An 18,144-nucleotide genomic window follows, 5' to 3' on the forward strand; every position below is an offset into this window, starting at 1 on the left:
TTAGGCTGGCATTTCTAATTTAATTTTCTGGCAGATTGTTATTTTTGAATGTACCCAGTCCTAAAGGCGCAGTGGTTCAGGTGAGAAAAGTTGCGTGCAAGAAAAATGCGTAAAAATGATTTCACTGACCTTCTTTATGTTATTATTATCATTAACAGCTTTTTTGGAGAAAAATTCTATAGAAAGCAGTAAATCCATTTTGGAAAAAGAAAAATCTGAAATGGCAAGATTATTTCAGCCTTGGTGTGACTCAGCAATCAAGGTACCTGATGTGTTTTTGTTTCTGAATGATCCATCTATGGCGAGTGGTGAGACGAGTCAAATGTGTCCAAGCAGATTCATCTGCAACCATGGCTGATCTAGCCTGGTACTTCTGCCCTGTGCGCTGAGATCGAGGTAGATCTTTCAGATGAAAACGACTTTATTTTCATCTAAATTGTCCAAGAAGAAGGCCCACGTGTAAGAAGCCCCGCCATAATTTTTTGCGTTCTATAATGCACTAACTAGCGCAGGCTCGAAGCAAAAGAGGAACTGCACACTCGAGTTTTGTTTTTAGATACATGTATATTTGTGTTTAAAAAATAGTGAATTGTTTCTGTAATAAACTTCACGGTGTTTTCAAGTGCTGGTTTTCTCGCTCAGGTTTGGTGGTTTGATTTGTTGATTATGGTTTTCTTCCAAGCTAAATGTATGATATCATTTGAATTGCTTATCTTTCTTCTTATATACGAGCTTGGTTACGATAACTTACGATCGAAACTATTGAGCTAAAAATTTATGGATTTCAATATTCATCTTTCAAAATTTTCAAAAACTTGACTTCATGTAAAGTATTTTCGTCGTTGTTAAACCACTTTTTACAGTCTACTTCAAAACCAAGGTTCTAACAGAAGTTTTTAATTGGGCATGATATATTTGAAGCAAATGACTTATTGTAGTGATGAATTGTAAATTTAGCTGGAAAACTAGTTTTTGCATGAAATTTCAAGCCATAAAAGACTTTTAGTAATTTTTTTCTTGCATAGAAACCAATTTTTGTAATGCATATGAATGCAAAAATGTTTTATTAATGGGTTGGTGCCTTCATGTCCACAAAACTTACTATTATGTATCAAGCTCATCTTAAAAATTGAACTCATTTCACTTGTTCTTGGAAGCTTTATTCCCCAATGGTTGTTACTAGAAAACCCGCCTGCTTATAATTCAGCTTTTCCTTCCATTCCGCCTTCGGTTAGAATCACACCATTCATGTTAATCTAATATTTGTCAAAATCTTTTCTTCCTTTTTCGTGCTGCTTTGTAAATGTAGCTAGCTTTTGGTTACACTTTGAAAGTCTGCTAACCTTGACACTGGGTAATACGAGATATAAATGTAATTTTATAATTTGAATCAAGTCAGTAAGGTAGAATAGTCCTCTTTTGAAGTTTTTGATAAAATTTTGAGCGTTTTCTGTTCTTGTCTCCCATACTATATGTCCTAAGTCGTTTGCATTTCTTCAAACATAGGAGAGGTGGCCTGTCATATTTCATGTGTGATGGGAATTTAAGAAGAATTTGCAGTCAAAAATTTTGAGAAATTTTGAAGTTTTATTGTTTTTCTCATATTACCTAGTGCCTTAGTTTGGTATGTGATTGGAAGCTAGATATAAGACGAGTTAATATTTATCATACTAGACTCTTGGGTTAATTATAAATTTCTTTGTATTCTAGAGAAGATTGACGTTGAATTTTGGTGAACATCTGCTACGTGGTGTAGTTGGCATCATGCAGATGTTAATAAGTATCATGGAAAAGGTGAATTGAACTACTGTGTGCCGTGTTGCCTCGTAGAAGATTAATTGAATCGAATATGATTGTTATTTCATAGTAACGGTCCAGAAACTCTTTCCTAATGCTGCTAAAATATTCTAAAGTTTCTAAAGTTTATAAGATCTTTGAATCTATATATATATACATACACACACACACACATATATATATATATAGACACACGCATACCAGAGTGAGAGGGGGAGGAATTTTTACATCCCAAACCACTTATGTCGGATAAAAACCAGAATACCTAAATTATTGTTAAACAATATTTTAAACAAAACTATGAACGTTGGAGTGACCTAAATATTAATCCATCATAAAACATGACTTAGTTCAAGTTGCTTAAAAAAAAAACGTTGATTTTTCTATTATTAAAATTTTGATGTCATAAGAGTATTTCATTTTTTATTATTATAAAAACTTTTTAAGCTAATAAAATTATTTAGTGTATCATAAAAACATTTTTAGGATCATATTTGTGATTAAAAACAGGACTGTGGCAACCAATTTTGAGTAGTTTGGTACACACAACCACCCCTAAACTAGTATATTCTACATTCCTAATTTTTGTGTTTCTGAAAAAAGTTTCATTTACCCTCTAGATATCCTTGAGATTTTAATTCAGAGAAGACAAACTATGTTACAGATAAGCACTCACATGGTTCCCTTTATGCAAGGAAAATGAAACATGGAAATCTGGTATATGTATTAAAAGTTTGGCTAGTCAAAACTTACTTCGTGAAATATATTTGGAACAAAACTTGAATCATAAATAAGGGTTAATGAACGTATCTGTATGTTTGATTAACTCAACTTGTCAAACTTTGTCGCGGTGTCTCAACTTGTTGGATATAAACTTTTGGAGACCTATAAGTCTCTCCCTTTCTCTCATTAATTTTACCTTGTAGATGTTATCTCAGTGAATTTAATAGAAAAAGGATAGATATGCCAAAAACTAGTTACTTTATACTTTCTAAGCTCAAGGTAAAAAACAGTTCATATTATTCAAACACTTAACAGAAGCAGGCACTATTGGCAACTGCCGTACCAATAAGGTACAGAAGGTGACACTAAGCAACGGCTGTTAACGTACCAATAAGGTACTCAGCCTTCCCGGTGACATTAATGGCAACGGCTGTTCCAGTGACATTAATGGCAAGGACCTCGCCACCCTAGCAAATAGCTTAGTTGAGCCTTGGCATTTGCAGTGTTGGGATTCCGTGCTTGCAAGGACAAGAACCATTGCCAACATACTAGTTGGCAACGGCCCTTCTTCTACTGGCTACGGTATTAGCTGTCGCCAACGGTACGGTGTACCTATATAGATGTATATTTATAACTACATCCAGCTGTTTTATATATTTGTACATATACAATTCAAATAAAAAAAACTTTAAAAAATTAATTTAAAAAATGTGTCTTATCATACCACAAAATATACAAAGTCACATCAAAAGTTAAAAGCTCTACAAAGACTGTCAATGTCTGTTTTATATATTTGTACATATACAATTCAAATAAAAAAAAAACTTTAAAAAATTAATTTAAAAAATGTGTCTTATCATACCACAAAATATACAAAGTCACATCAAAAGTTAAAAGCTCTACAAAGACTGTCACACGTACATTGACAGACATACATTGATCTCGTTATCCAATCTACGAGAACAAAATGTAGCCTCAAACCACGAGAACAAAATGTAGCCACAATCTCGGTCTCTTTTTTGCTGCCCGTTTACTTGACACGAAGTTTGTAAAAGTTCTGTACCGCATGCATGCATGCATCCATTGACAACTTTCTGGAATCCAATGTTTGACATAGCTTCTTCTTTTCAGACTTGGAGATATCAAGGTGCTCCTGCAACTCAGAGGAAAATGTGTAACGTAGCCAACATATCGAAAATGATATAAAATGATGCATGATTCAATGTACAATCAAGAGTCCTTCCAACCTGAAACCAAAACTTTTTGGTGACATTACATTCTAGAAATAAGTGATTAACAGTTTATGGCAGCCTTTTACACACAATACACGGAAGAGAAATACTCCAGCTCTGGAGCTGATCCAGCATCATTAATTTACTTTTGATGGCCAGCATACGTCCAACTAGCACTAGGGATAGTAGAGGACTTCCAAACTGCTAAGGCTCCCGAATTATTCACAGTGCTGCTTAATTCTATTATAAATCTGCATTCTCTTCATAGCAAAATCTCAAAGAAGCATATCACAATTAATGTTCAGCTGGACTTCAGTCATTAGGAGACTTATCCAAGGAGATGTGACTCTATTGAAATCATAATCGTATTAAGGATTGCATTAATAGTGTGTGCATCCAAAGAGTTTATAAGAAACACTATCAAGGTGAGCAAGAATGCCCCAATGGTCCAGAAATAGACGGAGTTACCAGACCCAACTAACCAATGAATTAGGTGGCTTATTACATCTCATCCCCACATTATATATACCACTCCATGCCCCAACATGCTGTCCTTCCATTTGGAGAACCATAAGCTCCTTCTTGACAGGTATTACTTATAAATACTGCTGCCCACATAGTATGTGACAAGCCATCTCTGAGTGCAAGAAAAATCGTTTGGGCACTATTAAGGATCCCAATATCAAGAAGACCCATACCAACCTCATGGACTGGTTTACACATGGCTGATCAGCACAGAACTCGCTTTTAATTTCCCAACAAAGAAAGGCAACCTTGAATATGAAATTGAAAGAATGGCCAAGTAAAGTAAAAGAAAAGAGTTGCTGAGCTTAGACAGACCCTATTATGCCATGTTCAGTACTGAACTCTTGTCCTCCCTTGAAATTCAACTAACTAGGGGAATAGTGGTTTTATTTGGTACTTGAGCCAAAAAATAATTCCAATAGATATACAGGTATTGCATAAATGGGTACAGATCAGGTTAGGTCTGTGTCAATGTGAAACAAAAAGAAATTCACAAAACATATATATCTGGCTCAACAAAATATTAACACTAGGGTGCAGCATCAACAAAAAACTTGTGAATGAACAGGAAATGAAACACTTTCAATAATTCTATCATAACAAGAAGATAAGATGAAAAAAGAAATGCAAGGGAAATTTAGGAGCATCGGAGACTATTTGATACTGCAAAAGAAACTCTATCCCATCCCACATTGTCATTAGATCAACATAACCATACAATATTCAGGAAATATTTCTTATCAGGGGTTTTGACGGCTTGGCAAACTGGCAAACTGACCATCAAGCTGCCCAACTATTCCAGCTGCTATATACCGCCCCATTCCAACCCCTTAATGCAGAGAAGGACAACAACAAACACATTTATCATTCTATGCACAGAAAATTTCTGATCATAATTGAAACTACTCGACCAATGGAACAGTATATTATGAGTAGATGGATGGCTTAAGGTAGTAAAGTCAAAGGAGGGCAAGAGGGACATACCAGTTAAAGTGCATTTCTTGTAATTTCGCAGTAATCAACTCAACCCCAATAAGAGAAACAGAAAACCAGGAGTAAAAAGTAACAAGCCATGAACAATCTACATAACTTAAGCTCTTATTTGATAAAAGCTTGAAATTAATTAACTAGACGACATTCATTAAAATGAGAACACATAAATTTGGGAATACCAAAGGATGGTGTTGATGTCTCAGGTGGATTGTGGCTTACTTTTGTGGTTGGAGAAATACCAATACTTTACCTTATCCAAAATTTTAGTATCTTCCATCTACATAAAACAACTGTAAATAATGAAAATAAATTACAAAACAAGCAATATGAAAAAAAAAAAAGATACACATACAATATAATAATTTTTCAGGCATCCAATTCAAGCAATATTCTTGCGTATCAAAGCTCCAATTGGTTATTCTTTGCTTGTTGTTGCATTATCTGCTTCGTTGATTCAACTATGCTCGTTAGTCCTTTAAGCTCATTTTCCAAGAGCTAACACCTTTCCTCCGTAGTTGTCACCCTTTTAGAAGCCTTTGATGCTGCTCTTTCATACTTAGAATGTGATGATGAGTAAGGGCTGAAGACATCATCTGACAGAACACCATTTCCATATGTACGAACAGTCTTTGCTCCTCGGGTCCCATGAACATAAACTCTCAAGTATTTGAGACAAAGCTCGCCACATAGCTTCTTGTAAATATGTTTTCTTATTTGCATAAACCTTATGACAAAAATACATACAATTGAAAATATTTTTAAAAAAATCACACATACCACTTGTTCATGAGCTGTTGGATTATTTTTATGAATCAAGATATACATCATAGCTCCACTAGGTTCTTGATGTTCACTATGTTTCTCAGTCTGTCCTCAAATAAAAAGAATAATATTTTCAGCCATGCAATGTACAAGATGAATGTCACATTTAACTACAAAATGTGTTGATATAAATGTTTTCACCTCTTCTGCATGGTATCGAATAAAACTCCAGTATAGCAAATTATTTGTTTACCACAGTTCACTTTATTTGTTTTGCTTTGATGTTGTAATATTGTAAGTAAATGTTACTTCAATGTGTGAAATTAACATCTAAAAGCTCTAAAATTAGTTTTAGACAAAAGAAACTAACACTCACCCTTGCCTTCTCTATTTCCCACTATGCCATCAGCTTCACTAATTGTTCTTCAACAATAGACATGGGGGGATCTTCTTCTCCTTCACTCTCATATTCAGACAGATTTTTACGATAAAAATAAATCTTTTTCAGCTTACACTTCCACCGCCTCTGTCACACCCCAACCTTTTGACCCTCAAACAAATTTTTTTTTTTTTTTATAAACATAAAGCATTGAAGTGTGACGACACAACATTTCAAAAAGGGAGCTATGTCATTCCAAACAATGGGGCAACTCTCATTTATATAACAATTTCAATTCATACAAAGTCACATCTAAGTGTATGACAAAAATGCCCCAAACAACAATGATGCCTAACAAAACTAAGACATCAAAGAGACCAAACCATGATGCGCCGGCATTATCAAAGACCCAAAACCTCCCCAGAAGGATGTGAGTGAAGCCATCTAATCAACCTGCTGCCCCAAGTCCGCCAAAACCTGAAAAAGAAATAACTGAAGGCTTAGCCTTCGCAGTATGACAACAAGCCAGGAAAATCTCAAACCCTCTTAGGTAGGGCTCAAATCTAAGGACAATCATAAAAACAATCTATCGTCATGTCATGTCAGGGCATAGACACATCATTTGCCAAGGAAACCCCTAACATATACCACGACATGAAAGACCCCTCAAGGGCCACAGAAACACAATCTCAATCACATGCAAGGCATGCTTAAACTTTTCATTTCAATCATAGCATTCACATGTCCATCAATCATATACATTCGTTCACACACATTTCATTCACATACATTCATTTTCATTCGCTTTAGTGAATTGATAGTTCATGTGGGTGCAAACACAGGCACGTGCACACCATGGGCGACCCATAGCAGAGAGACAACCCCCGTGGTGGCCCATAACGGTATGGATCCATTCATCCGCTGCAGCGGTAGAGCACTCATCCATGGATGTGTGAATTCCAAGGAGAGATACTCAGCCTACCCTAGGACACCCAGGTTGGGAAGGCGGGAGCCCACGCTCCAAGCACAACACATAACAGTACCCTGGGGCCTTGCACCGCCTGCGCTCCGAACAGGCGAGACCAGTGGCGAAAGCGGGACGTCTCCCAAACACAATGCCACAACCCACTGGCCTCTCATCTCTTATTCTTTCATTATTATCATTATAATTGCATAATCACAAAATGACCGGCTAGCTCATGAGGTTGGTTCACTTCACGAGTGCACCCACACCTCCAATTGCCTCCCCACGAGGTCTACACATAACATTAATAGTCATAGCTAGCCGTCATACAATACGGGTACAACTACCCTCCAATTCCAATCAATTGCATTATTGCCCACGGCAATACATATGCAACAATTCACCACATTCACATTCATAAAAATTCACATCTTATCGAACACATCAATCAGATCTTTCAAAACTTGGCCAAATCCCGGAGAGTAGTCTCGATTCGTGATGGCTCGTATCTGTCCTATGCAATTATCATTCTATGATGCTCTCTAATGCACAATCGGGGTCGAGGAGACACTCAACTCGATACCCCACCTCATCTGTCCTAAGCAGTTATCAATTCTAGCATGCACATGCAAATGCGTAACAATTTTCAAAACAAGCTTCTAATAGCTTTCCAAAACAGAATTTGTCACATGACAAATCATTCACAATCACACACATCAATCACACCTTTCAAAACTTAGCCAATCCATGGAGAGTAGTCTCGATCCGTGATTGGCTCGTATCTGTCCTAGACAATTATCATTCTAAGATGTTTTCTAATGCATAATTGGGGTCGAGGAGACACTCGACTCGATACCCCACCTCATCTGTCCTAAACAGTTATCAATTCTAGCATGCACATGCAAAGACGTAACATTTTCAAAACAATTACTAATAGCCTTTCAAAACCCTTCATATCATATATCAATTCATGTACATACATACACACGTTCAATCTCAAAACAATCAATCAGTTCACATCACAAATCGTAGAATCCCATGACCCTAGGAACACACATTCACACATTGCCCAGGCAGGGATTTGCCTGGAATGTCTCCATACCTGTCGCGCGCCACTAAACACCTCGAACTACGACCCACGTTGCTCAAGGCCTACTTGACGTGCCCGGTGTACCTGCAAACATAACCAAATGGTAAGTTTTTTACTCGTTTCGCTCACAATCGATACAAATCTGAAAATACCATCATCGAGGCATGTCTTCGCCTCAAATGGGTGTCGACCCACGAAACCCTCCAAAAAGAGTCTCTACCCAACCCACAAGGTTGCCGCCAACGATTAGAACTCAAAACTTGTATTCGACTTATCACATGTATGATTCTCACTTGTTTTCCTTAGTTGAGGTGTCTTCCCCACCATAAGATTCTCAACATACAACGTATATGCACATCAATAGAAGCATATTTCTCCAAGTTCACCCAAACGATTCTAACGTTCTCCACAACAATACAATCTCTACCGTGCTTCCTAATTGCTCTGAAATCAACCTATCATGCTTATAAGATCATTGTAGATATGGATCATCGTCCATCCACTTGAGTCCTAGACCTTCCCCAAAATAGCGACATCTCTAGCATGCCTTCTAAATCATCAATTCTTAATTCTAGCATGTTCAAACAATAATTATACGTACTCCAACAGAAAATTTACAACAATCTAGGCTCGGTTAGATGTTGCTCACCCCAATCAAAGAGTCCGAACTGTTGCGCTGCTTCCGGCAGCCACCTCAAGCGTTCAACGATCCTCAAATGGCAAAAACCATGCAATGCCGCCACCACTAATGCCTTCTAGTCACTGTTATGAGGGAAGAATGCGTCCCCAACTGCAATCCAATCCAACAGCCACATGAGAATCAAAATCGGAGAAAAGGGAGGTTTAAAAGAGGGGTTTGTTGTTAGAAGTGGCCCACAATAGCTGTGTGGGAGGCTGAAGATGAGTGAGAGAGGGGGAACCAAGGGTTCGGGTGAGAGAGAAGGGTCTGGCACAAGAGAGAAGGAAAGACGCAAGGGACTGTTCGGTTCAGGGAGAGGGCTCGAGCAGAGGGCGTGGGCAAAGAGAGAGTGAGAGAGAATGTAGAGGAAGGCATGACCAAAGAGACGCGAGAGTGAGCAGGGAGAGAGAATGATGACACATAGGGAAGAGACGGACGGAGAGAGTAAGAGAGACCGCAGAGAGAGAGAGAGAGATGCGAGTAAGGAGCACGAGAGAAAGAGGGGCATTCAACGGAGAGCAATCGGGCCTACCTTTGATGGGTCTGAATCCTATCGCCTATTGGACTGAGGGAGAAGCGTCAGAAGAGGAAAACAGCGAAAGAGGGAGGAGGAGAAGAAAGAAGAGAGGGGAATCAGTGGCTTACCTACGCGCCACCACCGCCGTCGCCCTTCACCTTCTCCACTGCTGCCATCTCTTCCGCCTCCTTCTTCTCTGTGTTGTGTGCAACCCAGTGGGACGAGGGAGATGAGGTAAGGTCGAGGGAGAAGACGCGAGAGAAGGGGCATCGGGCTCCTCTTCGCGTGGAGCTCGGGTCCGGGTTTGGACCCTGATTCGACCCGACCTGCCCAAAAGTTCGTAACGTTACAGCCTCCATGACTCCATGGCACACTAAAGAATCCACTTCTCAGAAATATATGAAGTGTAAACTTGTCTTATAATATATAAAATGACTAAAATTATGTTAGATGTAAATGTAATACATTGTAACATGATTCAAATAAAAGTAAGTGATTTAAATACTTGCACATGCTGGCATAGCATTACCTTGGTTTTCTTTGGCACATCCTTCCATTGCAAATCAATAGGCATAAAATTGCCATCACACACTAAAGGGCCAATATATTATGATGCTTTGATGGCCTTATCACCTACTGGTTGTCCTAGATCATTAGCTTTCACTTTAATCTTCTCACCTACAGACAACTTTCCAACATCCAAAAGCCTATTTGGGCCTTGTTTAGCTCACTTTTTTGTCACTAAACAACATGATACATAAAATTTTATGCACTTAATAAAATTAATAACAAGATATATAACGTTTAATAAAATTAGTTTTCTTTACCTGTGGAAGAAGAAGAAGCCATCTCTCTGAAAATGCTTTACTCGATCACTTTTATTGAGAAATTAAGTTTGAACACTATGGATTGGGTCACCCAGACCCGACCCATTTGATCCACACGCCCAACACATCATGGGCGGTGGCATACTTGTAAATCTTAATATTATTTTGTGTATTTTATGATGTACCCTAAATCGTGATTAGTATATAATGATAACAAATGACTTCTGCCTCTTGTTATCATTATCACAATTTAGGGTACATCGTAAAATACACAAAATCACATTAAGATTTACAAGTATGCCACCACCCATGATGTGTTGGCATGTGGATCAAATGGGTCGGGTCTGGGTGACCCAATCCATAGTGTACAAACTTAGCAGCCCCCCTCAAGTTGTGCATGAGGTTTGATCATGCACAACATGTTCTTCAATTCTCAGAAATGGTGCCCTGTGAGTCCCTCGGTAAAAAGACAGACGTGGATATATAAGTGGGAACAATCTCATCTTCTGCAACCTTTTGACGAATGAAGTGTTGATCAATCTCTATATGCTTAGTGTGATTATGTAGAATAGGGTTGAAGGCAATCTTGATCGCGCTTTGGCTGTCACAAAATAGAAATGACTGAGCAATGGGAAGAGAGAGTTCCTCAAGCAGATGACGTAACCATGAAGCTTCAGTTGTGCCTGCAGCCATTGCCCTATATTCTGCCTCAGTACTAGATCTGGCAATTGCACGCTATTTCCTGCTACTCCAACAAATAAGATTGGAATCAAGGAAGAGACAATAACCAAAAATTGATCGTCTATCATCTGGATCACCTGTCCAATCTTCATCAGTATAAATGGAAATGTTGTGGTCATTAAAAACAGTTGATTGTCTTGTGTAGATGAGTCCATCCCCAAGAGTAGCCTTAAGATAACGTAAAATACGTTTGGTAGCATCTATATGCCCGTAGCATCCATATGCCCTTCTGTGGGTGCGTGCATAAACTGAGAAACTTGATTCACAGCATATACTATGTCTGGGCGTATAAAAGTGAGATATTGCAACATGCCAACTATACTCCGATAGAAACTAGGATTTGGGTAGACATCACTCCCATTAGAGGCATTTAATTTTGTGTTGAGAACACTAGGTGTATTTATGGGCTTGCAATTTGTGATACATACCCTATCCAAAATATCAAGTGTTTTTATGTTGTGTAAGAGTTAATGTGTCTCCTTTTCTATCAAGCTCAGCATCTAAGAAATACCATAGTTCACCGAGATCCTTCATCTTGAATTCTTGTTTCAATATCTCCTTAACATGGGATATATGACATGAAAAGTTTCTAGTAAGAACTATGTCATCTACATATATGAGTAGCCAAGTGGTAACTTCACCTAAATGATAGATGAATAAGTGTACAAATAATAGATGCACAAGAACCAAAGATTGAACACAGATATAACGTGGAAAAACCCCCAACTAGAGGGAAAAAAGACCACGGGTAAGGAGGTCTGGTGCTCCTTTTCTATCAAGCTCAGCATCTAAGAAATACCATAGTTCACCGAGATCCTTCATCTTGAATTCTTGTTTCAATACCTCCTTAACATGAGATATATGACATGAAGAGTTTCTAGTAAGAACTATGTCATCTACATATATGAGTAACCAAGTGGTAACTTCACCTAAATGATAGATGTATAAGTGTAGAAATAATAGATGCACAAGAACCAAAGATGGAACACAGATGTAACGTGGAAAAACCCTCAACTAGAGGGAAAAAAAACCACGGGTAAGGAGGTCTGGTGCCCACTAGCCGCCAGACTCTCTCTCTCTTAGAAACTTCATTAACACACAAGATTAGGGTTTACAATGGTACAAGTATGCCCAAACTAGGACACAATGTATCGGGTCCAGACCCGGACCCATACATCAAGATCCATCAACACCCCCCCTCAAGTTGGGCATACATATCAAACATGTCCAACTTGGATACATTTCCCTCAAATGGAGTTACATGTAAAGCTTTAGTTAGAATATCAGCAGTTTGGTCTTCAGACTTCATGTATGGTAATGTTAACTCCCTTGCATCAATTCTTTCTCTGATGAAGTGACGGTCAATCTCAACATGCTTTGTTCGATCATGAAGCACTGGATTGTTAGCCAAGTTAATTGCAGACTTGTTGTCACAATACATCCTCATAGACCCTTCAATCTCTATCCCAATATCAGTCAGCAAGATCTTTAGCCACAACAACTCTGATACTCCAGTAGCAACTGCCCTGCACTTGAAGTAGACATCTTGTCTCTTGCTTTTCCAAACTAGATTTCCCCCCAAGTAAACGCAGTACCCTGAAGTAGATCTTCTGGTGTCAACACAGTCTGCCCAGTCTGCATCAGAATACCCTTCAATTTCTATAGATCTTTGTTTCACATATAGAAGTCCATTGCCAGGATTCTTCTTCAAGTAACACAGGATTCTATCTACAGCCTTCAAGTGCACATCCGTAGGTGCATGCATAAACTGGCTCATCACATTTACAGCAAAGGTGATATCTGGTCTAGTCAGAGTGAGGTATATCAATTTACCAACTAGCCGTTGATATCTCCCTTTAGCTTCTTCACACAAAAGTTTTCCATCCTTACTACCGAGTTTGTGCCCAGCATCCAGAGGAGTAGAAGCTGGTCTGCATCCCAGTTTTCCTGTCTCCTTCAGTAAATCCAAGGTATACTTCCTTTGATTAAGCACAAAAGTTGTACCCGATCTGGCAATTTCAATACCAAGGAAATACTTCAGCTTGCCAAGATCCTTGAGATCAAATTAAGCCGATAGTAAACCCTTTAATCTTGCTATCTTTTTTTCATCATCACCTGTAACAATCATATCATCAACATAAACCAGCAGTAGAGTAACTTTACCCTCTATCCTCTTTACAAAGAGAGTATGATCTCTATTTCCTTGTTTGTAACCATGCTTCTTCATAACAAGTCTGAGACGTTCAAACCATGCTCGGGAGACTGTTTGAGCCCATACAAAGCCTTCTTCAGATTCCAACATTTTTCAGGTTTCTCAAAACCCGGGGGCATACACATATATACTTCCTCTTCGAGATCTCTGTTGAGAAAGACATTTTTAACATCGAGTTGGCACATCTCCCAACCTTTCAGTACTGCCAAAGAAATAATAACTCTAACAGTCTTCATCTTCGCAACTGGGGCAAACGTCTCTAAATAGTAGATCTCATATTTCTGACTGAACCCCTTGGCCACCAGACGTGCTTTGTACCTCTCAATGTTCCCATCTGGTTTGTACTTAATGGTGTAGACTCACTTTGACCCAACAAAATGAGTTCTACCACCTCCCATGTCTGATTTCTGTCTAAGGCCTCCATCTCTTCTTGCATAGCATGAGTCCACTTGGGGTCACTCTGAGCCTCTATAACACTCCTGGGAATCACAGCCACAGACAATGAGGATACAAAACATTTGTAGTCAGTGTTCAATCTAGAATAAGATACAAAGTTACCAATAGGGAGTTGGGTACATGACCTGACACCCTTTCTCAGGGCAATGGAAAGATCCTCCTTTTCATTTTCTGTCTGACTTTCTCTCTCAACAGGTTGCTTCTAAGCATGACTTGGGTCATCCAAGAAAGAAGTAGGATTGGGATTCGGAGTGGGCTTCTCACTATCAATCACCTTGTCAGTACAAACTCTCCTCCTAGAATACACCTGCCCAAACAAACGATTGCATTCTTTCTCTGTCTCCATAGGACACTCTCTCTCCTTTCCCTATTCATGTACCTCAATAGACGTCCCATCTTCTTCTTTTCCAAGCACATCGACAGATGGATTCTCTTCACGCCTGTAATCCAAAAAATCTGTAAACTGAATGTCTTGACTTGGAGAATACTCTTCCTTAGACATTGACTTCTCCCCCTGAAGAAAATTATCACCAAAATAAGAGACATGTTCCAAGAATGTGACATCCTTGGTAATGTGAACACGACCAGTGGTGGGATCTAGACATTTATACCCCTTTTGAGTAGGAGAATACCCAAGAAATATTCCCTTAATTGATTTGCAGTCAAGTTTTTTTACATTCGGGCTGTGATTATGAATGAAACACACACATCCAAAGACCCGAGGAGGGAGGTGAAAAGGTCGGCTACTCCCTAGAAGCATGGAGTAAGGTGTACGACCATTTAGCACTCGACTAGGCATGCGATTAATCAAATAGGCAAATAGGCACTAGTAATGACTACATCTCCCCAATAATATTTTGGAAGATTCCTTTGGAACGGTGACATTTAGTAACTGACGGTTTTTTCTCTCAGCAACTCCATTTTGAGGAGGAGTATAACAACATGATGTCTCATGAACAATCCCCCTCTTTTGAAGGAATTCCTCGACAGTGAGATACATATACTCACGAGCATTATCAGACCGGAATGTCTTGACAGACTCACCATACTGGTTTTCCACTAGGAGGATGAAGGTTTCTATAATATGAGGCACTTCGCTACGGTCTTTCAACAGATAAACAAAAGTACATCTGGAATAGTCATCTATGAAAGTCATAAAGTACTGAAAACCACCACGAGAATGAATGCCTGAAGGCCCCCACACATCAGAATGAATCAAGGAGAAAGCTTTATTAGCACGACTATTTGAAATTGGATACGAAGCTCTAACATGCTTCGCAAACTGACACACATCACAAGATAACATGGAAATGTTTAAACTGGAATATAATTCAGGGAACAATTGTTTCAAAATCCCAAAAGGGAGATGACCAAAGGCGTTCATGCCAATATAAAAATAACTGATGACACTCTTCCTTCTTCTTCTCTGTCCTGCTGACTGCTGACATAAGGGTTGTGGCAACGCGTATAGGAAGCCGATATAACCCATCAGACACCAAACCAATCCCAATCTTCTTCCATATCACCAAGTGTTGCAAAACACAACGTTTTTCAAAAAATATAAGTTCACAGTTGAGTTCCTTGGTAATCTTGCTAACAGATAAAAGATTTAAGGGAAGATGGGGAACATGCAATGCACCATGCACAGAAAGACTCCCTTTCCCTGCCACAGAGGTAAATGAGCCATCGGCAAGGGACACACGTTCCTTCCCCGATGATAGCTTGTAGTCATGAAAGAGTTTGGGGTTGCCAGTCATGTGATGAGTGGCACCGCTATCAACAATCCACTCTCCCATGCAAGAAGTACCTTGTTCACCTGAAACAGCCAGTACCTGATTGACCTTCACCTCATCTGACGTGTCTGCCTGACCAACATCAATCTGGCTCAAATATGCGCGCAACTCACGAATCTGTTCTGCAGAAATAGAAACTTTCCCATCACTAGGATTCGTTGCATTCAAAATAGGCTTCTTCCCACTAGAAGACCGCCCCCTACTATTCTTCTTCTCTGGATTCAGGTCCCAAAAAAGTAGAAACACGAACCACAAGGAGAGAACAGAGAAAGAACACACGATATACGTGGAAAACCTCTTAAAGAGGTGAAAAACCACGGGGAAGCTCTGACCTAGGGGCAAACCGCAACCCTAGGAGAGAGAAAATAATATTCACTTAACTCAACAATTACACGTAAGTGAAGAATATATAGGAGGGAGAGAAAGAGTGCCGCCTAGGGTACCGAGCCAGCCTCGATACCCATGCCCCATAGGACCGGGTCCAGATATGGACCCGGTTCCCCATTACAATATATATTAACACTCCCCCTCAAGCTTGGCATACATGTCAAACATGTCAAGCTTGCTAACATTTTTCTCAAATTGGGATGTACATAAAGACTTAGTTAAGACATCAGCAACTTGATCTTCAGACTTCATATAGGGCAGAATCAACTCCTTTGAATCTATGCGTTCCCGTATGAAGTGGCGATCGATCTCCACATGTTTGGTTCTGTCGTGCATGACCGGATTGTTTGCCAAGTTAATAGCAGACTTGTTGTCACAATACATCCTCATCTTCTCTTCCATTTTAACCCCAATATCTGCTAAAAGAATTTTGAGCCATAACATCTCTGTAACCCCCATAGCAACCGCCCTGTATTCAGCCTCAGCACTAGACCTAGAACAAACTTCTTGTCTTTTACTTCTCCATACCACCAGGTTACCTCCAAGAAAGATGCAGTATCATGTGGTAGACCTTCTAGTATTTGTGCATCCTACCCAGTCGGCGTCAGAGTATCCTTCAATGCTGAGTTGATCTTGTCGAGTGTAGAGCAGTCCTTTCCCTGGGTCATTCTTTAAGTATCCCAATACTCTTTCAGCACTTTTCCAATGGCAATCAGTAGGGGCATGCATAAACTGACTTAACACACCCACAGCATACGTAATATCTGGGCGAGTAAGAGTGAGATAAATAAGTTTACCAACCAGCAGCTGATACCTCCCTTTTCCTTCCTCATCCAAGATAGTCACAGTTTTGATACTTATCCTTGTGCCAGACTCCATTGGAGTAAGAAAGGGCCTGCATCCCAGTTTACCTATCTCTTTTAGAAGATCCAAAGTGTATTTTCTTTGGCTCATAACAAGTCTAGTCTCAGATCACGCGTTCTCAATCCCCAAAAAGTACCTTAGTTTACCCAGATCTTTGAGATCGAATTCCGCAGCTAACATTTCTTTCATCTTCTTTTTTTCTTCTTCGTCATCACCTGTGACAATCATATCATCAACATATACAAGTAGAAGGCTCACCAGACCATTTCTCTGCTTGGTGAAGAGGGTGTGATCACCATTTCCCTGTTTATATCCATTAGTCTTCATTACAACCCTTAGTCTTTCAAACCAAGCTCTAGGGGACTGCTTGAGACCATACAAAGTTTTCTTGAGATAGCAACACTTCCCGTTCTGAGCATATCCAGGCGGCATGCTCATTTAGACTTCTTCCTCAAGGTGACCATTCAAGAAGGCGTTCTTGACATCAAGTTGGTCCGTGCTCCACTTCTTTTGCACTGCAAGAGCTAAGATGACCCTTACGGTCTTCAGTTTTGCCACGGGAGCAAACGTCTCAAGATAGTCAATCCCATATTTCTGGCTAAACCCTTTAGCAACAAGACGAGCTTTGTAGCGTTCTACAGTGCCATCAGATTTGTACTTCACATTAAACACCCACTTGGAACCAACTAAGTAAGTTCCCTTGGGGATATCAACAACCTCCCACGTATTGTTCTTTTTCAAGGCGTCCATCTCCTCTGTCATGGCCTGTAGCCATTTAGGATCCTTCCTGGCATCTTCCACTGACCTGGGAATAACAGCCATAGATAAAGAAGTAACAAAGCACTTGTAGTCTTTACTAAGTTTTGCATACGAAACAAATCTCTAAATAGGATGAGAAGTACATGACCTGGTGCCCTTGCGCAGGGCTATGGGAAGTTCTTCATTCACTGGACTTGGATCATCCGGGCGGCTCACAAAATTGGAAAGATTGGGATTGGTAACATCAACGTCCTCCATCACATCTTTCTTCTTCCTGTTGTAAACCTGACCAAATAAGTGATCACGGGACTGTTCTTCCACAAGGCCCCCCTCCATCTGACTGTCTCTGTCATCACTGACTGCGTCTTTCACACTTGGAGAACTAACTATATAATCCAAGAAATCCATGAACTGAATCAACTGATGTGAAGAATACTCTTCCCT

This window comes from Nymphaea colorata, chromosome 12 (genome assembly GCF_008831285.2).
Source record: "Nymphaea colorata isolate Beijing-Zhang1983 chromosome 12, ASM883128v2, whole genome shotgun sequence".
NCBI lineage: Eukaryota > Viridiplantae > Streptophyta > Magnoliopsida > Nymphaeales > Nymphaeaceae > Nymphaea > Nymphaea colorata.